We start from the raw sequence: 15,346 nt of genomic DNA on the forward strand, positions 1-15,346 counted from the left end.
TCTAGTTTGAACTTGCTCTGAGATGAAAGTGAGCTAATTGTGTGTAGTTAGTCTGAGCAAAAGGAACAAAGCAGACTTTTAAGTGTCTACAGTCCTCGTGGGGCAAATAGGTCTAGTTAGGAAGCATGTCCTAGTATATTTTCTGTATATCAGAATTATATCACTAAATGAAAAGTCATCTTCCTGACCACTCACAGATATAAGTGCCCATAAGATTGAGGTGTAATCATGAGATTACATATACACATCACATGAGATTACATGCAGGTGTTGGGTAGATACCAAACTGTTTTGGCAAATGAGAGCAACAGTTTCCAGGGTTGACGGTCCTGCAGGCCTTTCCTGGACAGGGCTACTCTCCATCAGAAAAACACCCCTCCGGTAGGCTGACCTCTGAATTATCGATTGCCTTATGCTGTTTATTTCCATGGCTTCCAACACCACATAAAAGCTAGACACACAGTGCTGACTTTTACAATTTCAGTGCCCTAGAGGGAGAATGGGAGGCAGAAAAGCAGGATCCCTGGAAGCTTTCCTGATGTACACAGCAGGAAAGCATTGAAGACCCTGTCTCAAACAAGGTGGAAATTGAAGATTGACACTCAGTGTTGTCCTATGGTCACCACACATGACAATGCACCTCATATACATGATTGTACACATACAGAGAGAGAGGAGAGAGAGAGAGAGAGAGAGAGAGAGAGAGAGAGAGAGAGAGAGAGAGAGAGAGAGAGAGAGAGAGAGAGAGAGAGAGAGAGGAGCTTTCTTACTGCTAGAAGAGTCAGGCTGCTGGAGGGAAAACATTATCAACATCCTACCCAGCTGTGACCTCTGTGAGATACAATACCAACTTGAAAGCAAGATGTGCACACTGGCCCAAAAGTGACTTGTCTGTTATGGGTACACCCAACCACTGTGTGATTGATTGGGTTCAAGACTCATCCCATCACAGAACACATACTGGGTACTGTCAACCTGGTCAAAAGCCCATAGCTGGGTGGTCACTAGCCCTGGTGTGGGACTTACTACTGCTGGTGTCAAACTAACTGCCTTCTCAATGTTTCTGTTTATACCCATAGGTTAGTGCTGTTAGTGGCTGGAGAAGCTTGTTTGTGCAGTGGGCAGTGGTTAAGGCGTACTCATAACTGGCCAAAGGGCTAAGTAGAAGTGACTATTGGATGCTCAGCTCTGAACGGGACGGGACATCTGTGTCACACCCTGAAAGGCTCAGCAAACATCACAGAATAAGAGACAGAAAGAAAGAGCCAGAGGGTGGGAGGAACGCTGTGAGGCACTTCAAGATAGAGAGCGCTTGCTACCCTCACTAACACAGAGCAGGATGGCTTATTTGTACTAGCTGGGGAGCCTGTTAACATTTCAAGCATGGGGAGGGGTTCACAAGGTCCCATCCCTTCCATGGGAACTGGTTAGTAACTAATGGTTTATTAAGGAGAGGGAGTCATTTTCTTAAGTGGTACAGTCACTGGTAACATGTCTATGCTGTAGTAAGCAATTCCCAGTCTGTCCACCTGAGCTCATGCTCAATTAAATTCAGTGTCTCTGTCTTTCTCTCTCTCTGTCTTTTTCCATCTCTCTGTTTCTGTCTCTGTCTCTCACTCACACACACTATAGAAGAGGACTTTCTTGGAAGAAGAAGGAGAAAGGAGACGTGTGAGAGAAAGGGTAATAGGAAGGTAAAAACGGCAAGAGAGAAAAGGTAAATTAAAAGGGAATAAAGCAAGCCTGGTGGTGGTGGCGCACGCCTTTAATTCCATCAGTTGGGAGACAGAGGCAGGTGGATCTCTGTGAGTTTGAGGTCTGCCTGGTCTACAGAGCGAGTTCTAGGACAGCGAGGGCTCCACACAGAGAAACCCTGTCTCGAGAAACAAACAAACAAAAGCAGTGTAGCTGGCCATGTGGATGCTTTCCTGCTTCTGTATAACCAGTGGAATATGAATGGAAGCACCTCCATTCTCTTTGGGAATAAGATCTCCACAGGCATTGCTCATACATTTATGGGATAATTCAAACCAAAATGAAAAGTTCAGCAGGTTTAGAACAGTGTAGAAGTTTGGCTTCTTGGAGCCTTGGTTCATCCAGGAACAGGATATCTTGACTGTGTTTGGGGTTTGTCTGTGTCCTCGCTTCACTAGAAAACTTGGCGCGGGCTGCGGTCTATGAGGCACATGGGTTTACTTGGCTTTTGGGTCAGAACAAGGACTCAGATGGGAACCACGCTCTCAGAATGTAACTAGGATCCAGGTTCTGTGCTATACTCTTTATACCCACGATTGATTCCATCCTAACAAATACCTCAGCAGTGAAACGCTGTCATGAGCTCAGCATATGCTGAGAAAACCATTCATGTAAGTAACAAGCACTTCTGAAACTGGGAAAAACAAAGGAGCAGATGAAAATGTATCTTCAACTCTGTTGCCCAGAGTGTGGATGTTTAAAATGTATTTTTTTTTCTCCCAGTCTTATGTCTATGAATTTTTCCCTAGTTAGAGATTCTCCATATGGACAATGACTTCCATATGGTCACTTCATTCCTGGGTCCATACTCCAGCCACTGATGAGTACAGTATGTCTGTGTGGCTTCCTTCTTACCAGTCCGATGTGAGTGAAAGGAATAAAGCCACTTCCAGGCCAAACTATAGCATGTCACTTACCGATGAGATCATGCTCAGATAAATGAAGTGTGGCGAGACTTTGTCATTGCGCTAACTAAAATAATAAAGTGTTTTCACATTACCACATTACCACTACATATGATGAGAGAGAGAGAGAGAGAGAGAGAGAGAGAGAGAGAGAGAACACAAACTGGATGAAGATACCTCCACCATAGCATGGTTTGCAGGTTAGTTTCAACTGTCAACTTGACAACTTAGAACACCTGAGAATGAAGTCAGCCTGACGTGCTTTGTGTATTAGGCTGTGGATATTTCTGAAGGGAGTTGTCCTGGCTGTTGATTGGAATAATCAAATCCGTTGTGGGTGACACCATTCCCTAGGCTGGATCCCAAACTCTATGAACGGAGAAAGTTACTCAACAAGCAAGGTGGCAACCATGGCGTGTCTGTTTCTGTCCGCTCTGACTGGGGATGTGATGTGACCAGTTGCTTAAGTTCCTGCCTTGACCGCTCTGACATGAGAGGCCGAGACCAGGAAATGTGAACTAAAGTAAAGCCCTCTCCTCTCCTATGCTGCTTTTATCATGATGCTTTATACACTGACTCTGGTGGTTTGGAAGAAAATGACCTCCAAAGGCAGGGGCGCTCTGAGGAGGTGAGGCCTTGCTGGAGGAAGTGTGTCACTAAGGACAGGCTTTGGGGTCTCTTTTGTCCAAGCTTCCCTCAGTGTGACTGTCCTTCGACTTCTTGTTGTCTGCAAGATGTAGCACTCTCAGCTCCAGCGGCCACATCTGTCTGCACCCGGCCGTGCTCCCTGCCATGATGATAATGGACTGAACCTCTGAAACCAAGCAAGCCACATCAATTAAATGTTTTCTTTACAAGAGTTGCTGTGGTCATGATGTCTCTTTATAGCAAAACAACACAACAACAACACAAACAACAACAAAACAACAACACAACAACAACAACAACAAACCAGCCTAAGACAGTAGCAGTAATGTAACTGGGGCACAGAGTATTCTCTGTCTCTGAGATAGCAAATTCATTTACTATAGTAGTAGTGGGCCGTGACTCCTTTGGGAGTCGAACGACCCTATCACAGAGGTCACCTAAGACCATCAAAACCCACAGATATTTGCGTTACAACTCATAACAGTAGTAAAATTACAGTTATGAAGTAGTAATAAACAACTTTATGGTGGGGCTCACCACAGCATGAGGAACTGTATTAAAGGGTCACAGCGTTGAGAACCACTGCTTTGCGATCATCCTTGAGCGTGTGTGCTGTACACAGTTACATGTGCCACACCCACACCCTCATAAGACTTTCACAAGTCACAAGGCCCACCAGTCTCACCAAAACACGAGGAATCTGCTGTGCCTATTATTTAGGCTATGACATCATCAGCTCGCAGGAGTTTTAAATTCTTTCGTGCTTACGGGGTTACTGTTGCCGACTGAGTAATGTCACTCTGGTACACGACTGTGGTGAAGTCGATGCTCCTTTCTCCTGTTTCTTCCTCCGCCGGTTGCAGGGAGAGGACTGAGCCGACATCAGGGCACCAGGCAGAGCGGAGCTGCTGCAGAGCCGCTCACCGAACAGCCTGGAGTGTGGTGTGGATGAGAAGCATGTGTTTAATCATGGTGGTCCCCGAGATCTGTGAGGTTATTTGCTGTGCCAGCAGGTACTGTTCGAGACCCCATACACATAAGAGATGTTGTTTTCTGCCTTCTTCACTTACTGTTTCATTATACACACGTTCCCTATGCATTAAAAGTGTTTTGCAAATAATAGTTTAGACCCACAAACAGGAGTACCACACATGGATAAAATATAACTAAAATTAATTTCTCTACCTTTAGGCATTTCTGTACTATGGAAAACTACTTCATTATGCAGAAACCATTTTTAGGTCAAGAAAATTTATTATTATCATTGTTTCTGTTTGTTTTCATTTCTCTCCCCTCTGACTTCAGTACTTCATAACTATCATATTTTGCCTTCCCTTTTCCATCTCTTTGCCTTTTTCCTTCACAATATCCTAAGGCTGCTTGAGACAAATGGTGATACGTGTTAAAACACAAACACATGCTATGTATTTAATCTTCTAGTGTCAATTCTCTGGAGAGCTTCATGTGCCGATTTTAACTCTGCCTCTTGCACCTTGGATTAACCAGTGTTCTGTGTCTTTCTGGCCACTACATTTTACTGTGATCTTTCCTTACGGGGCTTTATCCCTCTCACAGACCAAGCCCCCTGTATTTATTTATTTTACACCTCCCAAGTGCCTCCTGTTGATTCCACTGTCACTGACTTGTAAAGAAACATAAACAATACTCACTTTTAAGTTCTTTGCAAAGTTAATCAGTTGTCAAGTGCACACCTGTAATCCCAGCACCAAGGAGAACTGAGCAGGAGGCTTGCGGAGAGCAGCCCAGACTAAAGGGTGAAATCCTGTCTGCTTCCTGGTTTTGTTTTTTGCTTTGCTTTATTTTGAAAGGGCAATGGGCCCCTTCTGGTGCTTCAGACGAAGATGAAAGAGTTGTCCCTAGCCATGCCTACCAGTGAGGGAGTGTTTCAGAAAGATTGTTACAAGCTCCAAAATCCTAAAATTTCCTGTTTAATTCCTTGTTTCCTAGTTTCATCTGCCTCCTGATGCCACAAAAAGGTAAACAACAACAAAAACGCCTTAGCCACGGATGAGGAAGAAACATCATGACACCTCTGTCCTCTGCCTTCCACTCAGAAGGAAGGGAACTCACCAGCAGTAGGGCGGCTAGGGCTAAGACAGTTCAGGCACAGGAGATGGATGGCCCCTTTGCAAAGACTTCCAAGAGCCCTCTTGATGACGTCTAGTTCCCTTGGTACCACAAGGCTGAAGACCAAGGCTGTCTGCAAGGGGTGTGTATTGCCTGTTTCTTTTCAAAACAGGTTCCTTACCACCTGGAAAGAAAAGATGTTTTGTCTGTCGAGATACTGCGATGGTAGACTAGCTCCCAGGGATGGTAATGAAAAGTCTGCCCGAACTGCAACCCTGAGGCTCTTTTCTGCACTTAGCTGAGCCTTTTATGTTTGTGATCTAACATTTAAAAATATTCGGCAGCTGTCTACAAGACCCTGGACTTCCGTTTCTTTCCCCATATCTCTGCTTTATGTGTACAAGTTTTTGCCTGTATGGTCTGCGTATCACATTCCTGCCTGTGTGAGCAGAGCAGAATAAGAGGTAGCAGATCTGCTGCTTCTTCTGTACTCCCACTCACCAAGGCGTCCGTGAGTGGAAATCCCTCCGGTATGATTCCCACTCAACCACCGCCGACAGCCCATTGTCCGTTCTAACATCCCTTTCGTATCTTTTCTTTGAACTTCACTGGGAAGCTTTGGGAGACTGCACTAAATATCACCAAGATAGAACCCTGGAAACTCAGAACTCCATGTCTTCCTGCTTTTCCTTAGGTTAAAAGTTTAAATGGCCAAAACTAATTTTTTAAATTGTATTTTTTTGAATAGTTATGACCAAAATTCCCAACAAAACAGATTAAGGAAGGAAATATTTGTCTGGGCTCACAGTGTCAAGCCCTGTGCCCTGGAGAAGACCATCAAGACAGCAGGAGGTTGAAGCAGAGAACAAGGCTCACACGCGGGTAGGAAGTCCAGTGTGACAGGAAGCAGCCAAGGTAATTACCATAAGGACCACTGACCTCTAGGTAGGCCTCACCTCTTAATGTTTCCAGAACCTCCCAAAATAGATGCCGTACTGGGAACCAAACATGTAAAACCCAAGTCTGTGGCAGGACTATTACGAGATTCAAACCGGCGGACAGCATCATCCTACCCTTCGGCTCCAGCACTACATGAAACAGCTTCTTCTAATAGACCCTGGGCCTAAGAGATAAGGGTCTAGGCTTCTATTAAGGTTTTGCTTGAGCCTGGATGTATATTAAAACCATAATATGCATTCTGCAGAGAGGGAAGAAAAAGGCAGAACCCTGAGGGCCAATGCTTGCAGGAGTGAGAAGGTGGGGTGACTTAGACCTTCACCCTGGGGCCAGGCACTGGGCTGACTATGACTCCCAGTGCCTGTCCCCCCCATCCCAGTCCAAGTCATTAACTTTCCAGAACTCTAAGACTTTAGTGAATTCCCCAGATTTTCTCAGCCCTCTTTCTCACTCTATTCTTCCTGGTCTCCTCCACCAGCCACATATGACTCTAGGTCAGGAAAGTTCTTCATTCCAAGACCTTTGGCACCCGTGGCTGCACTTGGGCCACTTAGCAATGTGGTTTGCTTAGGCCAAAACACATCATTGTAAATACTGATTTAACATTTTATTTAATGACTGTGTCTCTTTATTAATAAGACACAACACTACTCAAGTTTATATTCAAAATATAACGTGGCAAAAAATTATTAAATGCAACGGTTGGCATAATAATGAGATGCACGTGTCCCAGCTCCCCCCACGTCTGGCTCCTAAGAAGATGGATTTGGGATTTCTAGTGTGGCTCCCATGATTTCCTTTGCTCAGCAGCATCTGAGTGAATGGACAGAGTGGGAAGAAAAGCCAAGAGACCAGCAGGAGCCTGCTTAGTCCGCACAATAAAGGGCTCCTGATGGGAGGGAAGGACAGAGAGGATAGTGACCAATTACTTGGGGTTGAATGAGTTTGAGGGCAAGACACAGTGGGACCATTTTCCTTCCTGCCCCATTGCTGCCAGATGTGCTGGAGGAGACAAGAGAAAGGAGAGGTTCTTTCCCATGAGCTTACTATGTGCCAAGAAGCTGTGTTTGCGTTAGCATTGTGCCTAAGACACAAAGTGCATACCACCACACTTACCTGCCATAATCCAGAACCATTTTTCCTTTATGTAGCACCCCACTTCCTCCCTTTTTCTCCTTCTCTGCCCTCCATCCTTTCACTCCCTCCTTCCCTCCCTCCCTTCCTCCTTCCACCCCTTTTTCTCCTTCCCCTCATTCACCTCTTTTCCTTTCAGCTCTACAGTGCTATCTACCCCAGAGAGAGCAGGTGATGAATTTGTGCTTTTCTGGTCTAATAATTAAGCTGCCCGTGGAATCAGGACCTAATAGGAACCATATTCTAATGCACCTGAATTTAATTTTAGCATTTCAGCCCAAAGCTCAAGTTAGCCTCCTGGCTTATTGCCAACCTCTGGATGTATATGCCTTGTGCATCCGGCACCCCCTCATGGCACCTCTGTGCCAGGGCCTCACAGATAGGGTGGAAAATGTTTCATTTTTGCAATTATTAAGTTTTTCTTAAGTGAAATTTTAATTACCTTTCAAACCATGGCAAAAATCATGGCTTCAAAGTAGCCGGGTTTTCAATGGCTAAGTCAGAATGGTAGTATCAAATGTCAAATACTGGTCCACACTTGAGCAGGGCAGGCTAGAACATCCATGTCCCCAGATACGGGGGTAGTGCTGGTGCCAGCTCAATGTCATCAGCTGTTTGAAGCTGCGGAGGAAGGGTAACATATTGTGACATGCCCTTCAGCATCTTGGTTTTCCTCTCCCAGCATGATCCCGAGATTGAAGGCAGGTGCAGAAGTTGTTAAAACTAGAAATCTAAGTGGCAAAGATCAAGGCCTAAGAAACTGTCTCTGTGTGCTGTGCTACAGCCTGGGTGCCATGGGAAAGCAACAACAGAGTCATTATAAACCCCATAATGAAAAAAGATTTGCCATATTGATCTGAATTTAGCCATTTTGGAAAACAATTTTCTAGTGCTTGCCTTATTCTCCGGCATTTAAAAATTTTATTTTAGTTTTTTTATTATTATTGTGTAAGTATATATGTGCATGATGTGGGGGGGAGGGAGGAGGAAGGGAGACGGAGAGAGAGGAGAGAGACGAGATGAGAGGAGGAGGAGGAGAGAGAGAGAGAAGGTGTGTGTACCAAAGCCACTCATGTGGAGTTCAGCCTTAGGGGAGTTGGATCTCTCTTCCCACCTCCCCAGGGTCTAGGAATGAACTAGGTTGTCAGGCATGGGTATCTAGCACCTTTACTTCTGAGCATCCCACAGTCCTGTCTGTATTTTTGTACAGACTTCCATGTGTATACATTACATGCAGATACAATATATACATATACATACAAAATAGATCCACTGATGCCTCCCATGTTCCATTCTTTATTTTACCCATACCTCATACGCTAACGGTTGTGACTTAAGTTATATCTTAAAGTTTCTCATGTCTCAGAGAGACAGCTCCTATCCAACACACAGGGGGTCCTTGGTGTACCTCCAAGGCCTCAGGCTCCCTGCAGAGAGCCCAGCTTCTTATGTTGGTACTGCACCCTAAACGATGCCTGGCAGCCTTGGCTTGTACTGATTTCTGACCTGTGTAGCCAAGGGCTGTTCTCCTCTATTGTCTTTGGCCCTCCCTGACAGGATTCTTCTGAGACAAGAGCCCCTGAAGTTTTCCAGCTTGATTTTCAGTACTGCACCCCATTGTCACCCTTGATCCCACCCTAAGCAGCACACTGGCCCTGACCTCCGTGTACCTAGAAGGGAACCCATGGCAGGAAAAGGTGGAGACACTGTAAGTGTGGTACGTGGGAACTGGTTCGGTTCCACGTGGCTTTCCGCCTAGGGCTTCACTTGTCTCATTTATTTAGTCTGCTCTCAGGAATTGGATCATAGAATTCCGAAAGAGATCTCATTGAAAGCTCTAGAATCCCACTGAACATTTGGTGACACATTTGCTTTATTGAAAATATGCTAAGTTCTTGTCGGATATGAAAGCAGATTGTTTTTAAAAGATAGAATTTGTTCTTAGAAACTTACTTCTAGGCACGGAGGCTACTTTAGAATTATTGGTTCACCTTCCATTCCATCCCCATGTGTCTATCATGCCCATTTCTCTTGCTCAGGTAAGCAGACATCTTTGTGCTTATGGCCTGGGAGGAGGTTGGATGCATCCGGAGGCAGGAGAAAAGGATCTTCCTGCGCTGGATTCCTAAATTTAAGCCATGAGAGTGGGGCTGAAAAGTGGTAGCCTTTTGGGGACAGAACTGAGCATGGACAGGTTTTAATGGATATACAGTGTGTGTGTGTGTGTGTGTGTGTGTGTGTGTGGTGTGTGTGTGTGTGTTCTCCACCATGAATTGGATATTGACATTTCAAGTCCAAAAAAGGTCTCATAAAGTGAAAATTTACAATTAAGAAAATATACTGGAAATTTGGCAACTTAGACCTCAAAGAGACTAACTTACCTGCATTGTTTTTTCTAGATCAAACCTTCTGGGCAAGGAAGCCAACTCTAAAGCCTTAGCTTGGGCAGTTGAAGCCATGTGTGGCCCCCTAAGGCTCATCGTGACCACAGTCAGTGCCCAGGCCAGGATAAGAAGCAGGACAGCTTAGTGGGAACATGGTCCCAAGGCCACAGATTCAGCAAGATGAAGGTGACTTCAGTATTTCTTCACCTGTATCCATTCCTTGATCCACGGCAGGTGACAGGGGCCTCGGTCCTAAGTAGTGTCTCACACCCAGGCACAATCATCTAAGGACAGAAAGTCCCCTGACATCAGCTGGAAGAGTAGCTTACTTGATAGAGTACGTGTCGGCAAACAGGAATCATCACTGAGGTCAGTCTCCAGCACTGCATAAAGTCACCATGACATCCAGTGGCCTAGAGATGGGGGCAGTTGGATCATGAATTTCAGGGTCATCCTCAGTTATATGGTAGGTTTTCAGGCTAGCCTGGGGTACACGAAGCCCTATCTCAGAAGGTAGATAGATTGATAGACAGACAGATAGATGATAGGCAGGCAGACAGACTGACTGACAGATAGACGGATAGATACATGAGAAAGACAGGAGGAGAAGAAAAGAGGGGGAGAGTCCCCCAATATTGAGTCAGTACTGAGATTAAGGCTGCTGGCATGAACAGACATGGATATAATAATAGAACTGTAGCTCCCAGTGGAAATGGCCTTGATCTCTGGAAACGTCAAATGTCTGTCTCCGCACACCCCAGTTTGTGACAACAGACACGCACTCTTCATTAAGGAAGTTAGACTTTTTTATGAGCTTGCTCTCTCAGGGAGCACATCCTTTAAAACAGCAGCCGGCATGAGCGAGGAGGTTGGTAAGGGAAAATGACAGCTGTGGTCGAACTGTCTCTTTCAAAACGAGATGAAAAACCACTCGCTCCACAGAATGTGAGGATGGACTGATCTTCAACAGCGGTTTGCTCCTGGCGTGTTTGGGTCACGGACTCCTCTGAGAATAAAGATCCTCTGTTCTGAAGAATACACATAGGCACCAACTCGCCCAATTTTGTACAGATTGCAGGACCTTCAGAACCCATTCCTTTGGGGAGCACAGTCACAGACCCCAGGATAAGGAACCCAGTTCCATCTGGCGCTCTCCCTGTCCCCATCTCTCCCAGGGAAGGTTCAGTGGAAAAAAGAGAAAAACTCTCAGTCTATTAGGAATACAAAGAAAACTGCCACCCACAGACTGTCACCCCCGGCACGCTCACCATCTGTACCCTCAGAAACCCTGGTCTATTCCCATCTTCTTTCAGCACCGCTGCAATAGGTCTGGCATGTTTTAATCTCTTTCCTGAGACCAGCCTAAGACTGGGACACAGTATACCTAGAGAAGACTGCGGCCCCATGTGCTCACACCCCTCTGGCAGGAAGACTTTAACATTAACTGCCTATTACGAAATTCACTCTGGCCATAAAACCGTCCTGGGTAAGAGATGTTCAGCCAGATATGTGCAGCTGAGGGTGATGAAGAAAACCCCCTCCCCAAAGCAGGAAGCCCCAGGACTGTTCTGTGGCCTTCACTGAAGCGAAAGGGCGGTTTGTTACGCTAGCAGATTGTGGCAGATGAATGAGAACAGCCCCCATTAGGCTCCCATGTTTGAATGCTTGGTCACCAGAAGAGTGGAACTGTTTGAAAGAACTGCAAGGGTTCGGGGGGTGAGGGCTTGTTGGAGGAGGGGTGTCACTCTGAGCGTGGGCTTTGAGGTCTCCAAAGCTATGCCAGGCCCTGTCTCTCTCTGCCTGTGGACCATGACGTAGGTTACATCTACTGCCATGGTGATAATGGACGAAACCGCTGACACTGTAAGCAACTCCGCGGGTCAATGCTTCTTTTGGCTTGGTCATGGCATCCTTGCAGACGATAGAACAGGGACTAAGACACATATTGATGGAACCGTGCTAGCCTAGGCCACCTAGGGGAGGCCTCCTGGAGGACCCATTCTTCATGGTATGGTGGCACTGCTGTAGTCGACACTTTGCCAGCCTCTTGAGTCCTGATGCTTCCCAAGCTTTCTATTGCAAGAATGTGCAAAGGACACATCCATGCATATTCTGTATGGACAAGGGGCTCTTCCTGGCTCCCCAGGCAGCACAAGACACCAGGAAAGTCACCTCGTTTCCCTCATTTGTAGCAGAAAGAACCTTCTCTTCCAGGCCTGGGGAATTTTCTGGGTCCACCTGGCCTACATACAAAGCTTTTTTGTCAGAAATTCCTTGCTATCTTTGAATCACAGATGGTAATTGTGCTCAGTTTAGGAGAAACACTGCCTAGCATGGATCACTGGTAAGAATACCAACAGAAACAGACCCAGGCACACACACCACACACACACACACCACACTTGCATGCACACACATTCCCGAATGGGTTTGCATAAGGCAATGAGGAACAGTCTGAAGTGGGCAAAGCCAAATGCAAAGCAGCCATCTGTTACTCAGTGATAAAGTGCACCTAGAAAGTTATCCGGCTCTCACATCGGAGCAGCTCTGCTGATTCAGAAGACTCTTGGGGATCCGGGCACCGAGTACTAGGCGCTGACATCAGGAGACCTACTTTTAGTGCCAGTTTTCTGCTCTAAGACACTCACTTTGGTGAATCACACATCCTTCTTCCAGCTCAGATTCAACATCTTAAAACTAAGGAGGCAGCAACCCCAGTTCTAGTTGTCCATGGTTCTCTGGATTAGCCTGCCACGTCTTAGTTCGTAATTATTCCCAGCACTGGATAAGGAAGAGAAGCAACACTACGTTGGCCTCTGAGACAAGAGACAGAAACCCTCTTGTCACAGACACATATGTAACGCGGCACAACAGTGATGATCTGAGATCGCGTCCAGGGAGTATCCGTCCTTTGCCAAATTAAATAACCCTCTAAACGTGCCGCATGCAGCGGTACAAAAGCGCTAACATGTCAGGCAGGCTAAATTGTCTCACCTCACGGTGGGGGGATAATCCCTGGGGCTGCTTCTCTGCAGAAAGTCTTTCCAGCTCTTTCTAGGGCCACCACCATTCCCAGGGCTGGACTGTGGCAGGAAAGGACAGTCCCAGATTTCAGTCCCAGATTTCAACTGTCCCCTGGGGGCTTTCCTCTCCAGCATTAGTCCCCACTGGCTTCCCGCCGCCCCCCCCCACCACCCCAGCTTCTCTTCCTTTGAGACCATTGAAGTTTCCCAGTCAGCAGAGGGACTTGTGGCCCCTCGGGGCGGAAAAATATTCCTCACTAGAGCCCCGACATCATGAATGAGCTAGAACTACAACCTAAGCGCTCATTGTGGTCCACTGACTGTGTATCAGACTAGACCAGGCCAACAACACAGCCTGCGGCTCCCACCCTGATTTACCGAGGCAGGATCTCTAGGGGAAATCTGAGGAATTTTTCCAGGTATTCTGGGCGAGCCTAAAGTTTGGGCCCTCATGGCCTCACAAGTCCCCTTTTCCAGTTTAAGGAACTAAAGGAATTATGGGTAATTTTGTGAAATACTTGGCAGTTATACTGCACCAAGGAATGAGAACATATGAGTTGAGAAACAATACAGGGCATTTCTTCGCAACAGAAAAAAAAATACCCCCAAACAAACAAAATAAAACAAAACAGCCCACTGAGGTGGGCTGCAGCTCATGTGGGGCTCTCGCACAGGGCTCCTGTAGAACCCAGGGCTGTTCATCCTCTGGAAGGGGAGATTTGCATTTACACAGGGAAAAGCAAGCTGTTTCCATCGCCACCTCATAGAGACTGGAGAATGAACTACAGTGCTATATGCTAATTATACAGAAAGAAAAACACATAGTCGAGGTGAAGCGTTCATGTCAGCATGCCAGAGAGTGCTTCTCCTGGAGAAGTCATGCAGGAAGGCAAACTGCCTTGGCATATCCTTTTCTGGCAGAACCAAAATACAGGGATTAGATGGCGCCGAGGCCTTAAGAAGGGACAACCAGCGACCCAACACTATCAAAGGGGAGGGTATGAGAACAGACATGTCCCTTTGGCAAATCGCTTCTTAAGGGCCAGCTGCCACCCTCCTTTAACCCCTACATACAGTAAAGGGCAAGCATCTCCTCTCTAGATGTCTAAACATCATGGATGTGGAAAGTCTTTCTCTGTTTTCCGCTTTACTTTTTTCTGCTTGTTCTCCTAGTCCCTGCAGGTACTTCACACATGTCAACTCGATCTTTGTTCTGTCCACTTATGAGACAACTGAAGAGCCTGGTCTTATTGAATAAAAAAAGTTCATTGTGCAATGTTCTTTGCAAATGGGACTAGTAATCCATTCTCTATAGTCCCATTGGTATTTTTCTGCCCTAATCTGTACACTGGCAAACACACACTTTAGCAAGATAAGAAGTAACAAATATAATACCTGCTTTTGTACTAAACTATGTTCAGATTACATGTGCACTTAAATTCTCACATCTCTCTCAAAACACAGTTGAACTAACCACATGTGGGAGGAAGGTGGACTGACACTTCATTTATGTGTGCATATCCAGCACATGTATCTAAGGTTGCCATGGCGGAACAGCCTCCCTGGTATCCCAGCATCCCATGGGTTCCTCTGTCACCAGCAGTCAGTCATTGGCCACATGATCTCTGTTGATGTGAGCTGTCCTTTTCAGTTTATAGTTTTCCCTATAATCAACATAACTTATTTAGGCAAAAAGGCAAAGCCAAGGACAGCAGACGTACAGAGGGCCTGCCTAGAATTATATTAATAAACACTGCTGGGAAGGGAAACAATTTTCCCCAAGGAGTTATATTTAAAACAAAAACAGCAATAGCAATAATAGTATTAGTGTGCATATAGTCAAAGCAGAGATAAACTGCTCTTGGACCGACTACACCTTCATATTTCAACACAAAGAGGAGATTATCAATATGGAAGAGGGACAAAGGCACAGCTATTACAAAGTAACTATCTACCAAACATTTGTATTTTTAGTTACAGTGGTTGTGTGTGTGTGTGTGTGTTGGTGTGTTTGCTGAGCACCAAACCTCAAACAGCTGAAATATGTAACACTCTTTGTTTGCTCTGCTCTCAGAATCTCCCTTTCCAAGCTATATTATGCTGACTCTTAAACTGCATCTCCGCTAAGCCCTCTCCCCTGGAGCCTCTGATTCTCATGTGAAATGGCACAGAAATTGTACACCTGGATCCTAACTGTTTTCATTTCATTTATGTTGCAGTGATAAAACACCCTGGCAAAAAAAACAGCCTAAGAGCAGAAGAAAGGGGTTTTATTGCAACTCAGCAGTCCACCATTGTCAGAAGTCAAGAAGGAACTAAAACAAGCTAGCCACCGTCAAAAGCAGGGAAGTAAGTATAACGTGTTTGCTGCTCAATGCGCTTGCCCTTAGCTAGACATCTCCCTCTCAGACCGTTCAGGACCCCGGGTGCTGTTCACAGTGGACTGGGTCTT

The sequence above is a fragment of the Arvicola amphibius genome, chromosome 11 (genome assembly GCF_903992535.2).
Source record: "Arvicola amphibius chromosome 11, mArvAmp1.2, whole genome shotgun sequence".
Taxonomy (NCBI): Eukaryota; Metazoa; Chordata; class Mammalia; order Rodentia; family Cricetidae; genus Arvicola; species Arvicola amphibius.